This window comes from Rhinolophus sinicus, chromosome 17, assembly GCF_057876585.1.
Source record: "Rhinolophus sinicus isolate RSI-liver-muscle chromosome 17, RSI-T2T, whole genome shotgun sequence".
NCBI classification, from domain to species: Eukaryota; Metazoa; Chordata; class Mammalia; order Chiroptera; family Rhinolophidae; genus Rhinolophus; species Rhinolophus sinicus.
This window is the reverse complement of record NC_142517.1, coordinates 177,177,582-177,205,092: the sequence shown is the minus strand read 5'-3', so window position 1 is coordinate 177,205,092 and position 27,511 is coordinate 177,177,582. Positions and strand designations below refer to the sequence as shown.

General features: G+C 32.1%; 1 long non-coding RNA gene across 1 annotated transcript in view; it reads right to left on the bottom strand.

Annotated features, from left to right (window-relative positions):
* LOC148754882 (uncharacterized) overlaps nt 1–27,511 on the bottom strand; it is a 525,297-nt gene that overhangs the window by 120,529 nt on the left and 377,257 nt on the right. Inside the window, exon 3 of the long non-coding RNA XR_016019815.1 lies at nt 12,033–12,098. This is a non-coding gene — a long non-coding RNA (uncharacterized LOC148754882). The remainder of the gene's footprint in view (nt 1–12,032; nt 12,099–27,511) is intronic.

Sequence of the window (27,511 nt, the reverse complement as noted above, 5' to 3'; positions counted from 1 at the left end):
CAGGCTTTAGACACCACTTACGAATTTGGATGCATGCTCCCACTTCATTTTTGTTTTATGAATGTTTCCTTAGCTTTTTAAATATCTTTGCCTATATATGCAAAGTACATTGTTTTTAATTTTTGAGATCCCAAAATTACTTATTATGTACAAATTACCTAATCGTTCACATCGCAAATATCAGAAGTCAATCCTTTCACTTCTAAAGTAAACCAATTTTTCTTATCTATCATTGTCTAGAACCTCTAGGACAACACAGGTTTCCACTGTTTTTGCAGAGATCATGTATTTTCCTTTATTTTGTAGGAATATATATATATATATATATATATATATATATATATATATATATATATACACACACACACACAAACAAACAAACAAACAAAATATATATAGTTTGTTTGTTTGTTTGTCTTTTCTTGAAGCATCCATTTCCTAGTTTTGATTATCTGTCAATGTTCTATCTAACAAGAAATTAGCCCAGTCATGGGACAATTACTACAATAATGTAAGTATTCTCCTTAAGTAAGAAAAAAAAAGTTCTTTAGAAATTCAATCTCTATATTTCTAAAGATAAATGTTTTTTATATTATATAATTATGGCTTGTGTGCTTTAACTTCACTGTTGCCCACCGAACAAAAGTGATTATAATTATGTAGTGTATGCTTTATATACTTAGAACAAATATCTTTTCAGCAAAAATTAATAATTCCTGTCATTTTATAAAGGACAGATGGGATAATAGAAATAATCATGGAGCTTTCCATATAGAAGTAATATAGACAGGTCATTTAGTTCTTTGTCTTCTATGTATTAAAGTTGAGGTATAGGCATATTAAATATGCCCATAATTACCTCAGCTCTTAATTTTTGAAAATTAATAAGAGTAGGAACTCAGATTTTTGAGGTTAAAGACAGCATTTTCCTTTTTCACCACATTACCAATGAATGCACATTTTACACTGAAAGGAAATGGTGTTTTAAAATATCCAACACCTACTAAATTAGAAAAATCTAGGGCCAATTTCCAACTTTTACCTACAAATTGTTTGTCTTAACACATTAACTGACTTTCAAGACTGCATACCTGTGTTTTAAAATATATATAATGATCAACTATTAAGATGATTGTAATAATTAATTAGGCCCAACTCTATAAAAAGCCCAACAATAGTATGTATCTTCAACAAATTTGTTTCTGGTCTATATGTTACTAGGTCATTTATGTCATATGGTATTCTATATCCTCCCTCACCCCCAAATTATCAACTTTTCTTCTTTGTTCTAATTTGTCATGTATATTTAGTTTATACAGATATTGCAAGAATAAAGATAAATGAAATTCAACTCACCTTAAAGAAACTCTTTACTAAGTCAAATAGATGGAAAAATATCACAATCAGAACGAATGCTAATAGTCTTGCTCAGAGAGAACAAATAATGTTACCCTTTCTTCAAATCAAATACAAAATAAATTTACACAAGGGTCTTGAAGCAAATCCTACTGTAAAGTGGAGTTAGAATGTTTTCTTTCTACCTCACTTATATACACTATTCATGAAAATAATATATTATCTGTGTGTAATTGTTTAATTATATTTTTTTCAGAAAGCATTTATATTTGGAAGACATTTTCCAGTTTTCAAATAGGAAACAATGCACAAACTCCACTACTAATTTTTTTTAATTGCCCATAGGAACATGATTCCATTATGTTTAATTAATTAATCTCATTATAATTAGGAGTTTAATGTAAATGACACACAGGAAAGCAAGGAGAAAGCTTTAGTTTACTTCTATTACTGGAAAATTCTATTAGGATATTTTTCTCTCTCATATAGCTGCTTATTAAATTTATCCAATTTGAATTTTGGGGTACCCCTTAGTTACTGTTTATATATTTGCTGAAAAGTAATATACTTTTTGGATTTTAACAGCTTGTAAATGACTAAAGAAAATCTGATTTTAGAAAAACTGTGAAAGATTCTCATATTGTATATGACCATCTATCATCTAATTTCATTAGGCAACAGGGTAAACTATTAGTTATAGTACATTATACAAAGGTCTGACAATTAAGTTCACGATCTCATCCTAGAAAAAAATGCTACTTACCTCATTGCTGAATATCACTATGGTTATCTTCAAAGTACTCCCCTTGGGAAGCTATGCACTGATACCAGCACCTAGTTCACCCTTCAAAGCAATTTTGGAACTCTTTTTTTGGAATGGCTATCAGAAGTATTGTCGTATTACTTTTTATGTACTGAATGTCATCAAAATGTCAGCCTTTCAGAAGTCATGGGGGGCCAGATCAGGTGAGTAGAGAGGGTGTTCCAATACAGTTATTTGTTTACTGGTTAAAATCTCCCTCACAGACAGTGCCAGGTGAGCTGGTGCGTTGTCGTGATTCAAGAGCCATGAATTGCTGGTGAAAAGTTCAGGTCGTCTAACTTTTTCACGCATCCTTTTCAGCTTCCAAATAGTAAACGTTGGTTAACTGTTTGTTTAGTTGGTACAAATTCATAATGAATAATCCCTCTGATATCAAAAAAAGGTTAGCAGCATCATTGCAACAAGTTTGTGAACTTAATTGTCAGATTCCGTATATTATTTTCAAATGCAAAATACATCTCAATATAAACCTCAAACAGTATAAGCATCAAAATTACCAAAAAATGATATCTTAATAATGTGTTAGTGTGTAATATAAACCAGGGAAACTCTTAAGCCCTTTTTTAAAATTAATTTTAAAAAGTACTCCTGTAAAACGAAAGGTGTTTATGATGGCTAGTCTCCAAAGCTGGCCCTTACTGAATCCTGTGCTGATACAAGTGTTTAATAACTCTTTTTCTAAAATAATAAAAAAATAAATTTAATTTGTAATGTTTGCTGATTTCATGGTATGTTTCATATGACATCACAGAACACAGGATTAGGAAGATATATGCATAACAACCTCTCCAGTGTCTGTGTGAATGTTTGTTTTGTTTTTTAATTTATCTAGTAACTAGTGTAGTTGTTGGTAGTAGATTGATTTCATGTAACATTTAATTTTATTGGGTTGAACTAAGTAGCTTGCTGCAGGTCCAGTACTCATTGGCTACATAAATTGATATGCACTTTTCAGTAAATAAGAGAATTACCAAAGTCTTTCTAAAATTGTATTTACATAGTTAATGAGATTTTCAGTGAGTTTCATTGCCAGTGATTTCTAGAGAAACAATACTTTATTGTGTTACTATGATTTTTTTCTTTTAGAAAAAGTTATGCATTGCATTCTCCAGTAATTATTTGTTAAAATTAATACTCAATCACAGTTTTTAAATCATAGCAGCAGCAAACACCTGCAACAAGACATTAGAGATTAATGTTTAGATGATTGATTACATTGATTTGATTAGAGACCTGTGATTTTCAGTTTCGTCTATTTTTAATATCATCTCAGTTTCACTCTTCTAAGTTTCTAATCATTGAATAAATAATGTGTTCCTTTTTAATCCTTAGAATATTAATATAATCTCAAACACTCAAATTAAATCAGAGAAACAATGTGATTCCCATCTTTAATATTATAATGTTTGATAAATTCCCATCCTGCTTCCCTATAACTATTTTTGATATCCAAACTGTATAATTCACTGGTTATTCAGCAACATAGAAGCTTCTCTAAGTATTAAAGGTAGCAAAGGTTTAATATCTGTCTTAGGATCTTATAAGACTCGGCAGAGCCAGAGGAGCAAGCATTAGGAAATCCAACAGTGAAGCCCTAAGTTTAATACATTGAAAAAGAAAATTCTCAAAAGCCAGAAAGTTGTTGTATTTTTTTAAACATCTTGAAATAAGTTTAAACTTACAGAAAAGTTGCAAGTACAGTACAAAATAGTACAGGGTTCCTTTACCCAGATTCCACTAACATTAATTACATGCTATATAACCATTGTACTGTTATTAAAATGAGAAAATAAACATCAATATAATACTATTAATTGATCTACAGATCTTAAATTGTACCAGTTTTCTCACTAACGTTTTTCTCTGGAGTAGAGTCCAACATAGGATTTCACCAGACATTACTATCGTTATGACTCCTCAGTGCCCTCTACATTTTACATATCTTCAGGTTTTGTGTTTTGTTTTGTCTTTAAGACATTGCAAGTTTTACAGAGCACTGACAGAGTATCCCTAAATTTATATCTGCCTGCCATTTACTCATAATTATACTGAGGTTATGCATTTTGGGCAAGAATACCACCAAAGCAATGTTTCATTCTTCTCAGTGCAGCATACCAGAGGATACATGATGTTGATTTTTGTTACTGCTGGCAAATTTAAATGTTTGCTACAATTCTAAAGCAACTTTGAGGAGCATCCACCATTTACCTCAGTTTGTCCCACTGTCATCGGCAGGCCGTTATTAATTTAATGTTTACCTATGTCTAGATTGTGTATGCCTCCAAAAAATAATGGCATTTCTCATTTTTCACCTTTCAAAAATTATACACATTTCCCTCACTGGAAATTTAACCCAGAATCATGCAGGTAAAGTAATTTTGAGAAAAATTTACGCTTGATATAAGTCTTATAAGACAATGACAATTATTTCAGAAAGCCCTGATATTAATATCTAATTTATCTTTCTTACCAAAAAAATGAAAAGCTACATATATGATTTTATATATTATGAATTGGGCATTTTTAGAGGACTTATTACAATGGAAGGATACTGAAGATGAAAATCATAAGCCCATAGAGAAAATTAGTGTATAATTTTGTGTTGCTTAATAAAAAAATAACTGTAAGAACCTATACTTTTCTATATAATGCAGTAAGGGAGAGAGAAAAATGAAGTTTAATAATAAAAACATTAAAAGGAGAAAGATAATTGAAATGAAAAAGGAGGATGGAGAGACAAGAACAATGAAAATGCAAAAGATAAAAGCAGGAAAGATACAGTGCTTACTGAACATATAAAGACAAACATTGAAAAAAATATGTCTAGGTCTTAAAAATGAGCTAATTCTTCTTATAACAATCTGCAATCCATCTGCATTCTGAGCTTCCAATTGTCATCACTGTTTGTTTTCCTACTACTAAAGTAATAAATAGTTTAACTGTTGTTGCCATTTTCCCATTGATAATATGAATGGGTTAACAGAAGGCTCAGTGAAATATATAGATAATGTATTATAGAAACCTATGTAGTTTTACTAACCCCAATAAATTCAAGTATAAAAAAAGCATATCTCAAAAAATGAAAGAAACAAAATTGTTCTTAAGGCTACAGCAGCTGTCAACAAAATGCATTGTTTGTGGAAGGGCTGACATCAAACGAAACCTTGATATATTTTCACCATATAGTGTTAGACTACTAAAGCAGATATGTAAATGTTATTTGTTAAAAATACTGTTTAAAGCTGCAACTAGCATCTCCAAATTTAGATTTTTCTGGTCTTTTATTTAGTCATACATCTATACATTTGCATGGGAAGCAAAAGAGAGTATTGTGTGGATCAATTATTTTATTTAATCTTTTTAAAATTAACACTAAATTTTAAATATGTATGAATTATCTTTACTAGATTAATTTTAACTCATTCACTGTTTCAAAAGACGTGCTTCTTAGTTCAGTTTGTGTGATGTGTACCATCAAATTCTTTTATATTCCTGAAGAATAGGAGTTATATTTTCTTCAGTTATTCACAAATTTCACCTTCAAGCATAGAATTGCTTCAAGCATATTGATTCCTCAATAAAAGATGTTGCCTATCACTATACTATGAGGTACATAAGTTTATAGAAGTGGATTGAGATACATAAATTATGAATATCAAACACATTTAACTAAGATAAACCATAAAATAATATTTAATCATCAAGAAATAAACCCATTACAAAACAAAACAAAACAAAAAAAACACTTATTATAAATCCCGTACTCCTTCTATTTGCCGTGTTTCATCTATTGAAGGACCAATATATTGTTATTATTTTCTGGTAAGAGTATGAATGCTAATATACTTTGTTTATTTTAAAGAGAAGATAGCAGTATGCTCTTTAGTATGCTAAAGTGGCATGTGTCTATGAAATGTGTTTAATTGACATACAAATCAATGCATAGATTTTTACATGTACAGAATAATTTGTAAATAAAATAAGTTATTATGAGCATAAAGACACCACGTGCACCATTGCTGGTAAATGTTGGTAAACATTTATATTATACCATCTGGAAATCACTACCAGATGTGTTATAATGATAACGAAGAATTGGGGGAAAAGCACCCTAAACTAAAAGGACCACAGTCCTATCCACATACTTAAAAAATGTATTATGAAAACAAGATCATAAAGAAGAATAAATGAGGGTGGGATATTAATAAGAACTAATGATATGAAAGAAAGTATGCAAAATAAGATGAGTTACTATAGCATATTATACTTTGTTTTGTTTAGCTATTCTGATACACTGAATTAAATTTCCTTTTCACATTGAATTACTCCAATGATGCATAACACAAAAATTTAGTATGGCAAATGTTTATTTTAATTATTATGTCATTGGTATTAGTCAGTCTGCAATTTATATTTTAATAAGCTTTATCTTATTAACCAGACATTGGTTTAATGTCAAACTCACATATATCTATATTAGCTCCACTTATCATTCAAACATTCTTAAACATTAAAATATAGGAATAGTCTATATTTTTTAACATATTGTAGACAATTCTCATTTTATGAGGAAATGTGCTTATCTAAACTCAGTTCATGTCTGTGTCACAAACATCTTCCCTTATCAACCTTTATCTTTACAGTTTTATATCTATAGAGGAATTCACCATATAAAATTTAAACAAGTATCTTATCTAACATCCTGATTTTGATAAATAATGTAAATCCATGTAATTTTTCTGCAATTATATGGGTCATTTTTAGGACACTGTTTGGGAAGGTTCATTACACACGTCTTCAAATAACGTAATAAAGCTTTACCCCTGAGTCAATATTTTTTCCTGGAAAAGGGGGATCAACTAGCAATGAGAAGATTCTTTCAGGTCTGAACATTATTTCAGAGAGGAAACTACTAATGAGCATCGCTAAGTTTTCTATCACATTTCTTATTTCCATAATCAGAAAATAAATTCTAACAGATCGAGAGAGATCCTGAAGTTGCTTCTTCAGTAACATCAGCCACATACCTCTCAGGGGCTGCTCTAACTAAATGATACAGCTTGGAAGAGAACACGAGAAATCCTCCCAGTGCTGCACTAGAAGGAGCATACATCTCTGCTCTGGCACTGCACTGGCCAGAAGACAGATGCCCCTGCAAACGGCTTGCTCCTCACCTTGTGCTCCCTGAATCAAAGTTCAGACAAATGTCTCTGATTGGCTAAACCTGAACTTCTTAGAGTAGTCTGGTAAAGGGAATTTTCTGGTTTCTGCATTTAGATGGTAAAACCCAAAATACAGGGAGGGAGTGGAAAGAGGTTGAGAGACTCCAAAAGTTGCACATCCTCTGCAGTGAGGAACCACAACGCAGAAGTAAATACAATGTGAATAGGGGTGGAGGGTAAGAGGTGCGGTGGTTATATTAGATACTGGCAACAAGAGACTCTTGAAAGAATTTGTCAATTTGGAGGTGATTCCAGCAAGAACCTTAAAGACACCTATAGTTTACCTATCACCTAGCAAATTTCCAAGAGAAATGCTGTAATTTAGCAGGAAAAAGAAAATGAATAAAAAAGATGAACGACTCAGTGATCTGACATTTCAAAGTGTGCAGAGGGTTACAGGTACTTGTTAGCTTCTCAGAGGTATGATAGAATACAAACATCAAAGTTATTAAAAGTTTCAACGTGTTGACTCTAAAGCCTCAGGAGCTAAGGAAGTAACAAATATCATATTACTTAAGAATTTCAATCATTTGTTTTAGTATTAAAATTGGTATTAAATGGCATTTTTTCTCATATTAATCATATTAAGCAAAATTAATGTAAATATAATACTAATATTCTTTCATAAGTAACATTTATTATGTAGAATTATTATCCCTTAGGATATTTTCTCACTTGTTGAAGACTATTTTGCAGCTTTATTTCAAGTTCTATTCATCTTGCTTCTTGAACCTATTCCTAACAGAATTCTGTGTCTCCGAAAGTAAATATCTATTGTGATTCTAACTTCAAGGTGGAACGCCGTTCTGACCTCTCCATCTCCATTACCAGTTTTAAATTTCTGATCACGTGCCTCTCTCTAGATGCATATCACACAAGAAGAGGGCTCTTTTGTGTTTATTAATCATGAAATTACTCTAGTTGATGTCTTCTGAACTATTTTCATGCTTGAATACTCAGATATCTGTTTTAGGTAGAAATATTTTATAAAAAAATGCCAAAGTACAATGCCTTGTATAGAATTAAGCCAAGTCTATTACCAGATTTTTTTCTGGCAATTAGAATTACTGGCATAGTGTTCTTAACAAGATTCTTATAGCCTTTCATATACTAAGAATTTTGAAAATTGAATGACTTCATAAAAATACTCAACTTTTTGAATAGATAAAATTTTGTCTTTTATGCATAACTAAGTACCTGAAAGCCACCTCTAAAAAGGATCTTTAATCAACTCAAGGCACTTGATTTATCTTAGCAGAGCAACAATGGTGTGTATGAGTTTCAAGGGGTTATTGAATGTGATTTGCAGGTAGAATAGTTCCAAAGTCTCTGGCTTATTTAAATAACTGAAAACAAAAAAGCTTTATTGAGTCACTTGTAAAAGAATAAAATACATCTCCTCAATCCTTTAAAAATAGTATGCCTTTTCAGATGGTGTCATTGGGAACTGGTATTGCACACACAGGAGGTCCTAAAAATAAAATGCCAATTGCTTAGTGTTCCAACAAAAGACCTTTCCTACAACAGCTGGATGCTCATCTTAATTTTCCCCTTTCCTTTTATTTTCTCTTTTCTTCTCTCCCACATTTATTTCCTCAAACTCCTTAATATTTCTCAGACCTTTCTCCTGTGGATTAATGGGCAAACATAATTTTTGTTTTTTGCCATGTTCCCATCTGTGTTTCACCTGAGAGCAGAATAATAACTACACGTGGAAGAAGAAGGACTATAAATACATACGCATACACACACACACACACACACACACACACACACACACACACCCTGGACAGAATTGTATAGTACCTGCTCCATACATGGATTAAAGAGTAAACATTTGGTGTTCTACTTTATATATTTAATCAGTCATATATGTAGATTACTTTTAAATCAACTTTAAAGTTTATGTCTTTATTTGAGGGTAGGGCTGAACCAGCCAGATTTATGACATTTTGTCAACCTATAATCCATATATAAATATCTCCTAGGCTGGAATTATGCAACTGAACTTATTCATTCTAATTTATAGATGAAAAACAAACAATGTCAACATATATTTTTAGGCAATCTCTAAAATATGTGTTAAGGTCTTATTAAATGAACACAATCATTGACCAGTCTTTCTTGCCAGTAACATAATACCTAAGGTAAAAAAGGACAATGCTGAGGAAAAGTTATATAAGTATAATTCAAATGCATTTTATGCTTCTTGATATATATGTGACATAAAGACTACTAAAAAGATTATTTCTGTCATTCAATGTTTATCCAGTCACACTTTAAATATATTTGTGAAGTATTACATATTTGCTTACTATAGTACTAGGCATTGGTCATGAGAAGAAAAATAAAGCAATAATCAGTAAGCTCAAAAGGTACAGATTCTATTGAATATTATCCAAACATGACAGGAGGGGTGTATACAGGGCAGTCATATGAGTACACGCATGAAGCCCCCAACCCAGGGTGGGCTTAAGAGAGAGGGAACAAAGAATGATTAACCATTCAAAGAGAGAATGTAAGGTAAAGAAAGTCATTTGTACGAATCAGTAGAGAGGAGAGGAAATAGTGCAGCTATGCACAATGATTTGACAAGCCAGAGCAAGACAATGAAAGGTAGAGGGAAATAATAAACACATCAGGAACCAAATAGTTGAAAGCTGTATATAATATACAAGATGTCACTGGAGAGCCTTGAAAAGTTCTAAGTCTTAATATTGCCAGATTTACATTTTATGTTATTTATGTAACCACTGTAGGGGCCCAGGTAATAGAACAGATGAAAGTTGGTTCGGGCTTTATGTAGAATAACAAAGAGGATACTATAAGTGGTGACATTAATGGTCATGGTGGAACAGATGAAATGAAAGAACAAATTAGAAATGTAACCTATGAGAAGAGGAATAGTCAATGACTAGCCAACTCTGTATGTAATAGTTAATTTAATTTAATTAATTTAAATTCAATTTATAGAGCCAAAAGTATGCACGTTTAAAATAAAATAAATGAAAGCTGGAGCTACATAATGGATCTCTATAAAGTATATTAGATATAATGAAACAATAATATTAACTATGGAAAAACAATATTTAAACACATTTTTCTCACCAACAAAACACATTGCAGATGATATAAAGAATGAGTATGCTTATAGGAGAATCAAGTAATGCAAAGTTTTAAAGTTATGAATATGCTATAATTTCCTATACTTGTAGCTCTCTGTTCTGTTGTAAAATCCCTTAACATATAAATAAATACCTTCATATTTGTATAAGATATGCAAGTTGGTAAAATAATTTGTACCTTAATTATCGTTTCTTATAACACTATTTTTTTCTATGTTGTACTCAGATAGTACTGTTGTCTATAAGGGTGATTTCAGCTACTGAAAGGAAATATAGTTAGCGCATTTCTGTTGAAGGGCAGGCCTTTGAACTGACCCACAGGCTCAATAATGACATAAGAAAACTGGTTCCTTTGTATTATCGTATTGGTCTGACTAGAGCCCAGTAAGTTTGAGGATATTTCTCATAAGATAGCTTCCAACGACAGTTAATACACTTACCTGTTGATGTCTAATTAGAAAGAGGATCATTTCTCATGGTTTCATTCCCTGAAATCCCCTGCAAGATTCACTTCTCTCATTGCTCAAATTGAATTAGGCCCATCCATCCCTAACTGTTTTATTAACAAATGGCATTAATTAAGCTCTGGGCCCTATTATTTAAGACAAGAATATGAAAGTGTCAAAATAAAATTCTATGGTTCATGGAGCTTACTGTTTTGATAAAATCAAATAATTTAATATATGTACAATATAATGTCAGGTAGTGATAGGTGCAATAAAGAAAGAAAAATAGGAGATATTAAAAAGTGATAAGATAAGGAGTGCTTTTTTTGGATAGGGCTGTCATGGGTAAACCCTCTAAGAAAGTGATTTTTCATCAGAAAACTAGTGGAGTCAAATGAACCATTGAGAGGAGACCAATTCCTTACCTAATCTTATCCACTCAGAGGTAAAGAACTCTGGACCTTTTTACCTCACAGAGACCACAATATAAATCAAGGTCTCAAATGTCTGCATATTTAAAGGACCCAGTAAGACATTTCTGATTCCCTTTCAAGTTCCAAACAATACTGATGGTGACCAAGACACTGATTTTACTTCACAAGTTACACAATGCTGGGCTCTCAACAGAACATTCACCTCCCTTACCAGTTTCAGGCTACAGGTCTCATAGAATAGTAGAATGACTTATTTAAAAGCTCAAATTCAATCTAATTAAACATGTCCCATTTAACTCATCAGTCTAATATCAAAGGTGGATTTTAATAAGTTTGACTCTATATCTGATGTTTGCTAATAAGTTTAAAACACCACCCTTTTGCCCCATCTCTGAGCAACCCATTAAGAAAACTTCATGCTCCTTTGCTCTGCATTGACAGAAAGTTCAAACCATTCAACCCTGGCCAGTATGGAAACCCACACCTCCACCTCATAATGTAAGCACAATAAAACCCAAGCCAGCATCTCCGTCCTGCTCTCCCAGGCTATTTTTCAGACTTGCTTGGGACACTGACCCTCTCTCCTCAGAAAATCCTCATTATGAGTGTAACAGATTACTTCATACCTTCCTGGTGCATGTGTGACATCATTCCAAATCAATCTTGTGTGCAAGGCAACGTCTGTCCTGTATCTGTAGAGTAACACAAGCAAACAAACAAAAAAACAAAAAAAAAGAACATACATTAAATTGTTTTTATTATAATTTCCTCTACCCTGTTTTCCCAAACAGGATTTCTACACTTCTTTGTCTCATTCAATTTTGACTTTTGCCAAAATATGCCATTGATTCTATCCGTGTTGAGTTTCATTTGATACATTACATCCTTAAATACTTCAAATATATTTTATCATAAATATCAGTATTTAAACATTAAATTGCTTACAAAATGAAGTTATTAAAAAACAAAATAATTGTATATTATTTAGCTTACTTAAGTTTATCATGCTCTTTAGATGTCTTGAAAGATTTTTAGAATATACTTTCTCATATTATAAACTATAATTTTCTATAAAATTACGTTTTGTTCTATTTTCTTATTTTAAGTCTATTCAAGATTTGTAGTGAACAACAACTTCCATAAAGCTTTCAGGAATCACAGCAATTTTATAATTATTTTGGAATTTACAAAATGTAAATAATTTCAGAATAGGATACCCTAAATGTTTTAAAGGTATGGATAAAAGTCATGTGAGAAATCATAAATAAATTTTGCCATATAATATATTTCCTTCCATATTATTACCCAATAAACACTACTTTCATAATTTAACATTCTTAAGTAAACCTAACCTTAACTTACATATTTAAATAAAGGTAAGCAAAATTATAATACTGCTTAGATTATCAATTTATTTAAATTAGCTCAACAATTTAGGCAAATGCCTGAAAGGATAAATTTCATAAGAAATTGACATGAGTTTTGTTTCACTTTTTTTTTTGTTTGACTTTGTATAATCATTCAACTTTTACAACATTCTTGGCAAATATCCCTTCTATTCACATAGGTATTTCTATCTGCTAGTAGAGACAGTAAGTAACTGAGTCTATTCTGCACAGATTGTTTTTCAGTGCATAAAATAAATGGTAGCTATACACTGCCAGTGATCTGTATTAGCATAGAGCCATAACTAATTCTGGTATAATTTCCCTTCTTTGCTGGAAAACGAAAAATGGGAGTAGCTATCACTTAATAAAATCAGCATGCCTAAGTGTCCTCATGGGGGGAGTCAACTGTCAATATCTTGATATGAAAATTATATTTTCATAGAGGTCTGAAAAGTCAGATTTAAACTGACTTGTTTTACATAATATATTCACAACAAATTTATCAGAAAATATGTACAATTATGAAATCATAAAATGTATTGCTACTACTACATTTTTATTTTTCTACCGTCTTCTATTCCTAGTTATTGTAAAGTAAGAGAGATGTTTGGAGGGGCATCTAAAACTGAAAACTCTTAAATTGCAGTGAATCTAGCAACAATGACAATGAGTGAAGACAGAAATGGAAAAAAAAATGTAATTATACTACTTTTACAAAATATATAGGGCAAGAATGAATTAAAGATATAATAAAATATTGATTAAAAATAAATCCTATGGCTTCCTTTGTAGACTATAGATTATTATTAGTGGTTGCCTTTTATTTTCCAACTTGGAAATGGTTTAGTCCTATAAACCCAAGAGAAAACTTAATATATTCAAGATATATTAATAGCTGAGTATGAATGTGCAAAATATTTTAAAGTGTTATATAAAAATGAAAGTCCTTGAACATAAGCTGACATCATTTTTTTATCATCTCAAATAAAAATAGATATTTAAATGTTAAAGACATGGTGATTTTCCCCTAAATCTTTCCTAAACATTTCCACCTTTTTTTTTTTTAATTACAATTTATTGGAGTGACAATTGTTTGTAAAGTTACATAGGTTTGAAGTATACAATTTTGTAATACATCATCTATATATCATGTTGTGTGTTGACATATTTTTAAATTCCACAATTTTGCTTCTAAACTTTCCCAAAATAGAAAACAAAAAATAAAAATTACATCTGGTCATAGGAGGAGTGTAATGACTAGAATTCAGAGCATCTCCTCAGCTTCATGATGTCTTCCCTGCATCCCAGGTGTTTCTGCTTGCTCTGGGAGGAACCCAGTTCTCTCTAGTCCACTTATCAAACAATTAGGTTCCCTGCATTCATTAGTTTTTGTCAATTTCCTATTAATTCCCCAATTGTTCACACATTTTATCCTGATAAATTAGTTATGTGTTGTGACCCAGAAACTCCTGCTCTAAATTGTCTCAACAAATTGCTGGATCAACTATGTTCACATATCTCTGGTTTTGCCCATGCCCCTCATGCCTGATCTTAACCTACCACAACACATCCCGAAAGTCAAGAGCTAGGGCCAACCACACAGCCTGAGTATGTTGTAAGGTCATTTTTTATAGCATTTTGAGGGGAAGTGTACTAAGAAAGAAAAAAAAAAAAAGTTTGCAAGTATGGTATAATAGAGGCCCCAGAATTCTTCACCTAGATTCACAAATTGTTGACATTTTATCACATGTACTTTTTACTTTCTCTTTCCCTTTGACCCTCATACGATGTTGAGAGCGAAACTACAATTGAGTTTATGGGGATGAAACATTGTTCATCCTCCAGAAAAGTTTTCTTGGTTGAAAAAAATATTAAACCCTCTGTAAGCAAAATTTCAGTTTTGTATAAAAATGCCTACAACAATTTGTCACTTTTTAAATGTCATAAAAGTAGCTGGACTTTCTTTGAAAAGTTAAATCTGAAATAAAAACTAGCAAGGTGCTAAATATTTAGTAGAGAAGATTATGTTCATTTTAAATAAATGTCTCATTGGTTTTATTTCTTTAATATAACCCGCGGCAACATTTTAAAAGAAGACAACTTAAAAGGTATCAAATTTTTATAGACCAATTTAGAAAGACGTAAAATTTAAATTACTACTTGTACACTAGATTGACTAATGGAAAATAATGATGCCCTTTTTTTATTGATGGTTTCTTGGAACCCTTGAACAATTTGTTTTCTTTATAAAGAAAATGCATTTAATCTGACTTGTGTTATAAATTAAGCATGAAATTAAAAGAAAAATAAAATTTGAATTTACTTCACTCTGCAAACGGATTATATATCAACAATCCAAATTTATTTCTAACTGGGCTGAGGTGTATTTAAAAATAAATAAAGCAAGAATTCATCGTTTGGCGTCTCTCCATCCTGCAATAAACCCCAGGAATATCTGGACTATAAGAATTATGAAAAAAATTGTGGCTAAACAACTAAGAAAACCTGGTTACCGACTTCTATTTTTAGAGCACTACAGAATTTAAAACAAAATATAATTTTCTAAACCTCTCGCTGTTTCTACACAGGGAACAAAAAGTCCTCAGTAACTGACAGAACAATTAACCACACATTTGGAAAGAGCAAGATGGTTTAGAGAGAGGTAGAGACAACTGTATTGACTTAATTCTATTAAAAAAAAAGAAAAAATCAGCTAGAAAATTAGAAATATATTTGGAAGTAATTTTCTTAGTGCAAAAAAATCAACTACAAGAAAACCACAAGTAGAATTAAATATCACACTAACAGAAAATTATTGCCAAATGGTGGCAATAATTAATCATATAAAAGCATTATTTATTGGTTTAATAAATATTTTATTAGAATTTTCATAGTTCTTATCAAAGAATTACCTAGTTATATATATATATATATATAGACATATATATATATATATATATATATATATATATGTCTGTATATATAAATATGTATTTACTAAAGAAAAGTTTGAAAAAGAAACCAATGAGATAATTTTAAATTCACCACCCACTGTTTTGAAGTGAATGATGTTAAAGGTATTTTTGACATAATCCCCAAGTATGTATTCCAACAAACACACACACACACAAAAACTTATTTAGAAATTTTTCCTAATCGTGCAGTCACAAAAGTAAATACTGGTATATGTGCATGAAGGTACATGTATCTTTGTGCACTCAGAGATATAGATGATAGATGGTAGATAGATAGAAAGATAGATAAGTAGATAGATAGATAGATAGATAGATAGATAGATAGATAGATAGATAAGAGTTAAATTAAAATCAAACAGGGAAATTTGTTTGATGGTGAAACATTCAAATAAATGTGACATGGTATGAATATTACTGAAAGTGTATTCATTCACCTTATCTCCAGGCAAAAGATACAATTCTGGCCCTTAGACTAAATGCAATGTTTTCCCCTTTCATATATACTTTTAGTGTCATGAACTCAGCAAGACTGAATTTAGTCGAAACAGGGAAGTAAGATGTAGGATACTGAATTAGGCAAGAAAAGTATACGTGTCATAACTAAGGGTGAAGAATATATAGTTAAAAGAGCAGGTTTGAGTCTTTGTGTTCTGGAGCTGGCTTGTACCATCTTGTGAAATCCAACTGTTCACATCTCATCCCATCTCAGCATTCAGCAAGGTAGCTTGAAACCGGTCACGATAAAAGTATCTGCAGCAGGGAAGTCAGTAAATGCTCCCAAACCAGGGATATTTCCCAGCTATTCCCTCATTCCCACCCCAGAGAGCTAGTTGTTAAACATTTACCAGCACAGCAGTGATGTAATCCAGCCTCTGTCTGTTTTTAGTATGGAAATTGTGCTAATTATTTTACTTTTCTCTACATCACATTTCTCAGTTGCCAAATGGAAATGGTAATATTTATGTTAAATAAATATTGGGACAACTGAAGTAGATATTACTGTTAAAAAAAATCATCCAGCATTCATTAGATGCTAACATTAGTTATTGATATGATAACTTAAATGTCCTTTAACCACAAATAATTCAGAAGTCACTGTTCAATTTTAAGACTATCAAGCATTATTTTGGTATTTATATAACATACTTAGAAAAAAAGGAAAACATAGCATGATATAATTCATAAGTGGATATTAAGGATATGGCTGTAGAAGTATTTACACGTGTATATATAACTGCCACAATTCTTCTAAATAGTGGCCTAAAAGCAAGTACACTAAACAGTACGTAACAACAAATAAAAATATATTGTAAATTTAGCAGGATGAACCCAAAGAAATGAAATCAAAGGCTCTAAGGATTTATACTAGAGGACCCCCAAAAAGAAAAAATATAGAATAACACATGTTCTCATTCATAGATTTGCACATTTTCTTCATGCAAGCACACTCAATGTCTATTATATATTAGTAATTATTCTGAATGGTGGTAAGGCAACACACAAAACACTGAAATTTTGTAACACCAATGCCACATTACAGCATTTGTTATATAGAAAAACTAATAATCATTAATATTTTAGTATACTTTCATTTGCAAGATATAACTCTAAATACCTTATACCTATTACTAGTATCCACATTTTACAAGTGAAGAAAATAAAGTGCAGAAAGTTATATAATTTTCTCAAAATGTTACACTTAATACAAATCAAAAGTGATCTTTGAACCCAGGATGTCACAGTTTACTAAATTTATGAGCATAACAGCATAACTTTGATCAATTAAGTAGTTGGACAATGCTGAATGTCATGTTTAAAGTTAAAAAAGAAAACAAATAATTTAAAATCTGTCGCGTCCAGCACAACACGGGCAGTGAGGGTGCGAGAAGGGGCGGTTTGGGTTAAGTTTTTAAGAAAGAAACAGACTTAATGCAGTTAAATCTCTACGAAGGCCAGGGGTCTCTCAGTCTCAGAGGACGGGAGCCAGAATAAAGCCGACTGGGGGTTTTTATTGAATAGGTGTACAAAAACAAGAGAAAGCAACATTGTTTCGTACACAGTCTCTGAAACTCACACATCATAACAGGAAAATATTTATCTCAATTACCCTTTGTCAGTCAACAGCTGAAGCACAAGGTCCCACAATGTGGTAATTAAGGTATGTACCTTCTCAGGGTCAAGTCTCTTATTTTGTAACAGTTCCGTGGAGCTAAGTGGGGAGAACTGATCTTTATTGTTTTTGTAACTTCTCTCACAAACAGGTGCCAGGGAAAAGCCAGAGCCGGCAACAGCTTTTCCCAGGCAGGGGGAAGGGGAGGCAAGGCCCCTTCCCATATTTTTCTAAGGCAGCTCATTGGGGGTCCCCACTTGGTTCTGTCTGGCTTAGGTTGTATCTCCCATGATATATCTTACCCGTCTTTGGCTGCAAACCTTCTTTTGGGGGCCAGACAGAGAGACATAAGGTGTAAACATAAGGATGGAACAAAGTCCCAGAAAGGCACAGTCTCACAGACTCTTCTTTCTTAAGACATGGGGGGACAGTTGGCTAGGCAGTTGTGTGACTACAAAAATCAATAAAATTAAATATATAATTGAGCACCAGTGTTTTGTTTTTGTTTTAGCAACAATTGTAGATACACATGCTCTTGTAAGAAATAAGATTGCAAGAGAGATTTCATGTATCATTCACCCAGTATCCTGTAATGTATCATCTTGCATAAGTATAATAAGACATTATAACCAAGAAACTGACATTGATGCAATCCATCCACTTATTCAGATTTTGTTAGTTTTACATACAAACATGTATGTGTATGCTTAGTTCTATGTACTGTTCACACATGGGGATTTGTGTGACCACCACCACAGTTAAGATACAGAACAATTCATTTACAAGAATCTGCTGCGTTACTACCCTTTCATAGTCCCAGCCACATCTCTCCTGCTCTCCCATCCTAACCCCTGATCATCAATAATATGTTCTCCTTTGCAATTTCATCATTTTAAGAATGGCTTATGAATGGAATCATATACCTGGAATGGAATTGTACCTTTCTGAGATTCTTTTTTCACTCAGTATATTTCTCTTTGGATCCAACCAAATTGTTGCTTGTATGGATAGTTCTTATTTCTGAGTAGTATCTCATGGTAACGTTGTATGACAGATTGTGCAAAGATTCACCCAGTGATGGGAATTTAGACTTTTTCCAGTTTTTAGCTATTATGAATAAAGTTTCTAAACATATTTGTCTACAAGATTTTATGTAAACGTAAGTTTTCAGTTCTTTGAAATAAATGTCCAAGAGTGCAATTACTTAGTTGTGCAATAAGTACATGTTGAGGATGCTTTGTTGTGAAATAAACTATTATATTGTTTTCCAGAATGGCTGTAATAAATTTTTTTGTTATGTTTTGTTTCCTTTTTCCATTTACACCAGCAATAGGAATGATCCAGTTTCTCTACATCCTTGCCAGCATTTGATATGTCAATATATTTTTTCCATTTAGCCACCTTGATACGTTTGCAGTGATATCTAATTGTAGTTTTAATTCACATTTGTTTAATGACTAATGATGATGGATATCTTTCATGTGTTTATTTGACATCTGTACGTTGTTTTAGGTATACGAGTTAATGTCTTTTAATATGTATTGATCATTTCCTAATTGGAATGCTTTTTTACTATTGAGTTTTTAGAGTTCTTTATATAGTCTACATTATCTCACTTTTTAGGTTGGCTTTTATTCTGTTAACAGGGTCTATTGTAGGCCAACAATTTTTAATTTTGATAAGGTCTCATTTATTTATTTTTTCTTTTAATAATAGCATTTAGGAGTCAAGTCGAAGAACTTGGCATTCCCCTAGTTCCCATAGATTTCCTCATATTTTTTCTAAAAGTTTTATACCTGTATGTTTTATATACAAATTCATAATCCATGGATCCATAATGTACACAATTGTGTATAAGGAGTGAGATTTAGGTAGAAGTTCTTTTCATTTCATTAATTCACTCATTCATTCATTCCATAGCCTATGGGTAATGAAATGCTTTAGTGCAATTTGTTGAAAAGACTACCCAATATATCTTTTTTTTTTTTTTACCTTTCCTCATCTTTTTTTTTTTTTTTTTAACTCTTTTTTTTTTTTTTTTTTTTTAATTAGTTTCAGGTGCACAAGACAAAGCAAAACTTAGACATTTATCATTTATATCCCTCACACTGTGTGAACCCCCCTCCCCCCATCCACTATCCCTCTGTACGTTCCCAAAACCTCTCACCTTCCCCTTATCGCCACCACCCCACCCAATATATCTTAAATGCCCTTTGCACCGTTGTGAAAAATCAGCGGGGCATATTGTATGCATATATTCCTGAGTTCTACTGATTAATAAGTCTATTTCTCTAAGAATACCACACTCTTAATTGTTGTAACTATATAATACACCTTAATGGGTAGGGTGATTCCTCCAATGTTAGTCTTTTTCTCAAAGTCATATTGATACTTCCATATACATTTTAGGATAAGTCAGTCTGTAACTACAGAAATCACTGCTGGAATTTTAATAGGAATTATATTAAACCTATAGACCAACATGGGGATAATTGACATCTTTATTCTGTTGAGTCTTACAATTAATGAACATGGTATGACTATATATTTAGGTCTGAGTAAGACAAATTATATTCTTCTTCTGTGTTTCTCATTTACTATCAACTACTACCACACTAAAACACGTATGATACCAGATGTGTAAGTTTTTACCCCACACATGCAATTCTATGACACAGTCTTGGTGTCCTACAATTAAACTCAATTTTCACGTTTGCCATTGGTCTGCAATTTTCATTTTGTGTATTGTTTTTCTCTGATTTGGTGTCAATGTAATACTGACCTCATAAAATAAACTGTGAAATATTTCCAACTCTTCTATTTTCTGGAGACATTGTATAACACTGGGATTAATTCCAATTTATTTGGTAGAATTATCTGTTTCTGCAGTTTTCTATTTTGAAAGTTTTTAATGACAAGTTCACCATATATATGTTTCCTGGAACTGGTCCATTCATTCAAATTATTGAATTTTTTAGTAAAAACTATTAGTATCAGTGAGTTGTGTTTTCTCTCTTTTTGTATTGATAGATGCTTATCAATGCTGTTGATTTTTTTTCAAGGAATCTTGATGATTTTGTTTTTTCTTCATTGATTTTTTTCTATTGTGTTCCTGTTTTCCATATCATTGATTTCTATTCTTTATTATATTACTGTCATTATTACTTTTCTTTTTCTAGTTCTTTGAGTTAGAAATTTAGATTACTGAATTGCAACTTTTCTTCTTTTACAATATAAATATCATTTAATGTGACTTTTAGTGTTATTAATTTTTCTTTCAGCACTGATTTAGCTCAATGTCATATATATTTAATATGTATTAGGCTGGTGCAAAAGTAATTGCAGCGTTTGCAATGATTTTCAATCTTTTAAAATGCAATTACTTTTGCACCAAGCTAATAATTTATTTTAATTTAGGTCTATATGTTGCTTAAATACTACTTTGAAACTTCCTCTTTGATTTCTGTGGTGCATTACCTACTCCCTGCAAGTGTTTAGACAGTTCTTTTTTTTTTTTTTTTTTACACCAGGATAAGCCCTAAATTGGTAAACTTAAATGGACATTTAAAAAAAAATGTGTACTCTTCTGTTTTTAGGATCTACAGTAGGATCTATATGTCAACTAGATCCTACTGGGTGATTGGGTTGCTTACTACTTTTATAACCTTGCCTATATTCTCGTTAGTAGTTCTATCAATCGCTGAAGTTTGGGTGTTGAAGTCCCCAGCTCTAGTATTGGACTCATCTATTTCCTCTTTCTGCTCTATCAATATTGCCTCGTGTATTACGTAGTTCTTTGGTTTCTTGTATGTGCATTTGATATTTTTATATCTTCCTAGTGGATTGTTTCATCATCATGTGATGTCCCTATTTGTCTATAGTTATTTCTTAAATTTAAGTTATACAAATATAGTCACTCCTGATATTTGTAAGTAATTTCTACGTGATATATCTTTATCTTTTACTTTCAATATACCAAAGCTGTTAAAGATGAAATGAGTTTTTTCTTTTTTTAATTAGTTTCAGTTTCAGGTTTACAAAGCAATGTAATAGTTAGACATTATACCCCTCACAAAGTGATAACCCCACACACACACACACACACACACACACACACACACCAGTTTACTACCCCTCTAACATTTATATAGCTGTTACAATAACATTGACTATCTTCACTATGCTGTACTCCACATCTGTGGCCATGTACATATTTAATTATAGTTGACATTCAATATTATTCTACTTCAGCTTCAGATGTATGCCATGTTTCCCCCAAAATAAGAGCAGGTCTTATATCAATTTTTGCTCCAAAAGATGCAATAGGGCTTATGTTCAGGGGATGTCATCCTGAAAAAATCATACTAGGGCTTATTTTCTGATTAGGATTTATTTTCAGGGAAACATAGTAGTGCATTGGTCAGGCATTTACAAAGCCTATGAAGTGGTCCCCCTGATAAGTCCAGTGCCTATCTGGCACTCTACATAATCTTTACATCATTGATTGTATTCCCCATACTGTGTTTCATCTCCCTGTGACTATATTATGACTACTAATTTGTACTTTGTAATCCCTTCACATTCTCCCCCATCCTCAATCCCTCCCATCTAGCAACCATCAGTTCTTTCTCTGAATCTATTTCTATTTAGTTTGTTTTGTTTGTTCTGTTCTTTAGATTCAACATATAAGTGAGATCATATGGTGTTTGTCTTTCTCAGTCTGACTTATTTCACATAGCATAATATTCTCTAAGTCCATCCATGTTTTGGTAAATGGTAAGATTTCATTCTTTTTTTTATGGCTAGCAATACTCCATTGTATAAATGGAAAACAGTATGGAGGTACCTCAAATAATTTAAATGGAACTACCTTATGTCCCAGGAATTCCACTCTTGGATATCTATCCAAAGGAATCCAAAACACTAATTTGAAAACAATATATGCACCCCTATTTTTATTGCAGCACTATTTAAAATAGCAAAGATATGGGAACAACTGAAACGTCCATTGATAGACAATTGGATAAAGAAATTGTGACACACAGGTGATGGAGTACAACATAGAGAATATAGTCAATGGTATTGTAACAACTATATTTGATGTCAGAGGGGTAGTAAATTGGGTGGTTATCACTTTGTGAGAGGTATAAATGTCTAACTATTACATTGTTTTTTATACCTAAAACTAAATAATAATAATAATAATAATAATAATAATAATAATAAATAAAAGAGTAGGTTTGCCAGTGACAAGTTATATTAGTTTTCTTTATTTTAATATGGATTTACCCTTCATGCCTAAAGCATATTGTACCAATTCCTTCTGGGCTCCATCATTTCTGATGAAAAATCCAATTCCATTTACATTGGTTTTACCTTACAATAGTGTGTAGTTTCTCTCTGATTATAATATATGCATATATTTTTTCCATTAGTTCTCAGAAAATTAATGATGATGTGTTTTTGGCACATTATCTTCACGTGGTTCAGAAGGTAAATTCCATTGATCTTGCCTCTAGTTTACTCTTTCTATCCTTTCTAATTTCTTCTCTATGATTGAGTCCATCCAGTGAGAGTTGTTTACTTTTTTTTTTTTAATTTCAGTTACTGTATACTTTAGTTCTCAATTTTCTATTTGTTTCATTATTATAGAATTACTTTGTTGAGATCTTTTGTCTGTTTTAAAATGTATTTCAAGAGCAACCATTACTGCTTGGTAAAGCATTTTTAAGACGGCTGTTACAAAACCTTTTCCAAATAATTCCTTATTTCTTCTCAGCTGCTGTCTGTTGATTTTCTTTTCTCGTTAATGTTGTGATTTTCCTGTTTCTCTTATGACAAGTGTTTTATGATTGTATCATGGACATTTTGGTTATTAGATTGTAAGACTCTGGTTCTGGACTCTAATCTTTTTGGCAGTGTTTTTGTTGTTGTTGTTGTTTTGTGCTTGTTTTCATTTTTGTTTTTTAGCAGTCAGTTTCCTCCATTGAAGTGCAGTGGGAAGGATGAATCTGTGTTCAGCCTTCCCACTGCACTGTGTTCAGCTTCCCTCTGGGTCTTATACCTTCCCAGCATAAATAAAGTGCTGATCAACATTGTAGCAATGGGCAGGGTGGACATTTAGCTCCCCCTTTTGCCTTTCTGAAAACTCCCGGTGAAAGTGGGGTACAACCTTGTTGCCTGCATGTAGGGGGTGTAAGCTCAGTTGCCCCCTGTGCCCTGCTGCCCCAGGGATGGGAAAACAGTGGGATGAGTCACACTGCTTCATTGCTATAGGATCAGGGTAGTAGCTCAGCTCCTCAGTGAGCCCCACTGGGCCTCTTTGACATAAAATAAAGGCAGAAATGTAACTGCTGTCCAATTAGCACCTTCTCCTACTACTTCATTCTTTACTGGTGCCTAATGAAGGTGGAGTCTTAGCTCCCTTTTGGGACCCCATGGCACTACTAAGGGAGTTTTGAAACAAAGTAGAGCCTGGCCATACCTGATCCTGGCTCATTAAGTCTTACTGTTTCCAGTTAAGGGTGGATGGCACAGAAGATTAACTTTCCAATGGACCACACTGACATTATCTTGGCAAGAGAATCAAAGAACTGCCTGCTTCCACTGGGCACGGGTTGGAAGATCGGCTGTCTTCAGCAATACTGACACTATCTTGACAGGGGAACTGGAGTGCTGCCTGCTCCTGCCAAACACAGGATAGAAGATTAGGTTCCTGCTCAGTTCCACTGACACCACAGAATGGGGGAATAGCAGCAAGGCCACCTGTTTCCACTGGCCATTGGGTTGGGGTGAAAGATCACTCAGTCCCACTGAAACCACCAAGGGCGGGGAGTGGGGGTTATTTTTTCATTGGTGCTTGACTGTAGTGGGATGAGTATCGCCAAAAGAGTTTTTATTGTTAGGGTACCCTTTTCCCACTCTTTTGGCTGAGAGAAACAGAATTTTCTTGGAGCTCTTTTTGTCTCTTCTTTTTGGCAGTTCTTGGTGGGAAGTTTCTACAGGAACCTGTTTAGTGTATATAGAAGCCAGGACACTCACCCTTATGATATTCCTCAAATCTCAAAGTCATTAGGCTGTCCACTTTTATCTTCTATCGTTCAGGGCTTTCCATGTTTATTTGTTCTGTTATATGCAGCATTTTTCTTATATTTTTGTTAGTTGCAAGAGAGGAACTGGGAAGACTGTGGTCACACTATTTTCGCTGAAATCAGAAGTCTACACAATGTTCTGTTAATTAATTACACATGAAAAAAATCCACATTAAGGATTAATACCAACATCATTTGCTTTTAAAATTAATTATTTTCAAGTTAGTATTAGAATTTAAAATTGCAGTTTACATTTTCTTAGATATTAAGCCTGCAAATCATTTTTTTCTGCATATCAAAGGAGTTTTCTACAATTTAAATATATCTATAAAATGGCTCACACCTGCACAGTAGGTATTGAATAAGAACAGAAATGTTCCACCTTTACAAAAATATTTTGGACAATGTTTTAAAATTATAGTTAAGGTAATTCATTTAATGTTTTATATTTTGCAATAGATTTCATAAACTTTACAACTACTCAGTTACTTTTTATTTTTGATAGCACCAGATATTAATTGTCCAATTTCCTTTGTATTTTAGTAGGCTTAACACATTAATCAACATAGTTCAGTGAAGTGTGGAAGGATCTGGGACTTTTATTATGATAATCTGGAATTCTTTAGCCTGGAGAATAACTATTTATAGTATAAGACATCAAGTTTTCATATTAATCTAATGACATTCTGTAGTATTTGAGAACTAGTAAATCTAAAATCCGTACTTCTATAGGTATCTTAGAGTGTCATATTTTTTATTAAATATACACCAAGGTAGGTCTGGTAATATACTTCATAAATTATATAAAATATATACATTTTAGTATTTAATTAAAAACCTGAAAAACTATTATTTCACTATATTATAATAGAAAGATGATTTTATAATTTTACAATTTTTGTTAAAAATCGTTTAGTACTAATTCTTTAGCACTTATATAATAATTTGGGGGAATAAAGAATACAATTAAATGAGTAATGTTAGCATCACTATTGGATAATGAAGTCATTACACACATACTCTAATTCAAATTTCCTTAAAGGAACTGTATACCATCTAGTGATCTAGTGGCAAAACTACAACTTTTAATTAAGCTTTTTTTTTTTTTTTTTTTTTTTTTGCAAGCATCATTACAGCCTATGATGAACAACAACATCCAAATAGAGTTTGAACATTTTACTTTGGTAAAATAAATTTCTGGGAAAATTTTTTGAATACTACAGCATTTCTACTAATTTTTACCTCATTAGACAAGGTAAACTTGAAAAACAGTAAGGAGTTACTATGAACTCTTGCGATTTTGATGTTTATGAGAATACTTGTATAAATGATACAGCATATGTTCAGTTGTGTCACCTAGAAATATATACATTATTTAATGATTGCCATATAATTTTACTAGACACAAATATATATTTGATACACTCATATGCTCCTGGGTTTCTGTTTCATATAAATATATATTGTATAAATTGTTTCTTAAACAAACAAAAAGGAGGTTTGAGAGGTTGATATTAAAAGTATGATTTGAATCATTTGGATAATAAGGCAATTTAATGTCTTCTTACTCTCATCTTTCTCTTTTATACCATTTATTTAAGTAGATGGTCTAAATTGGCTGTGAGAGCTACACAGTGATACAATTCAGATTCCTTTATGGTTTATTTTTTAAAATATATCTATGTCCTCTTTGGACAAATATCTATTCAGGGGCAGAGGACCTAAATAGACATTTCACTAAAGAGGACATAAAAATGTCCAATAGACATATGAAAAAATGCTCGACATCACTAATCATCAGAAAAATGCAAATAAGAAAACACAATGAGATATCAACTCACACCAATTGGAATGGCTGTCATCAATAAGACAAATAATAACAAGTCTGAAAGAGGCTGTGGAGAAAAAGAAACCCTCATACACTGTTGATGGGAATGCAGATTGGTGCAGCTGCTATGGAAGGCAATGTGGAGATTTCTCAAAAAATTAAAAATAGAATTACCATATGACCCAGCAATCTATCGCTTGGGTATCTACCCAAAACATCTGAAAACATTTATCCATAAAAATACATGTGCTCCGATGTTCACTGCTGCTTTATTTACAATAGCCAAGACATGGAAACAACCAAAATTTCCTTTGATAGATGATTGGATAAAGAAGTTGTAGTGTATATACATAATGGAATATTACTATTCTGCCAAAAGAAAAGACAAAATAGTGTCATTTGCGACAACATGGATGGATCTTGAGATTATAATGCTAAATGACGTAAGTCAGACAGAAAAAGTAGAGAACCATATGATCTCACTGATATGTGGGATATAAAACTGGAAACAACAAAAGAACAAGAAAAACAAATGATGAAACAAAACTCATAGACACAGACAATAGTTTAGTGGTTACCAGAGGGTAAGGGGGGAGGGGAGTGGTAGATGAGGGTAAAGGGGATCAAATACATGGTGATGGAAAGAGAACTGATTCTGGATGGTGAACACACAATTTGATATATAGATGATGTATTACAGAATTGTACACCTG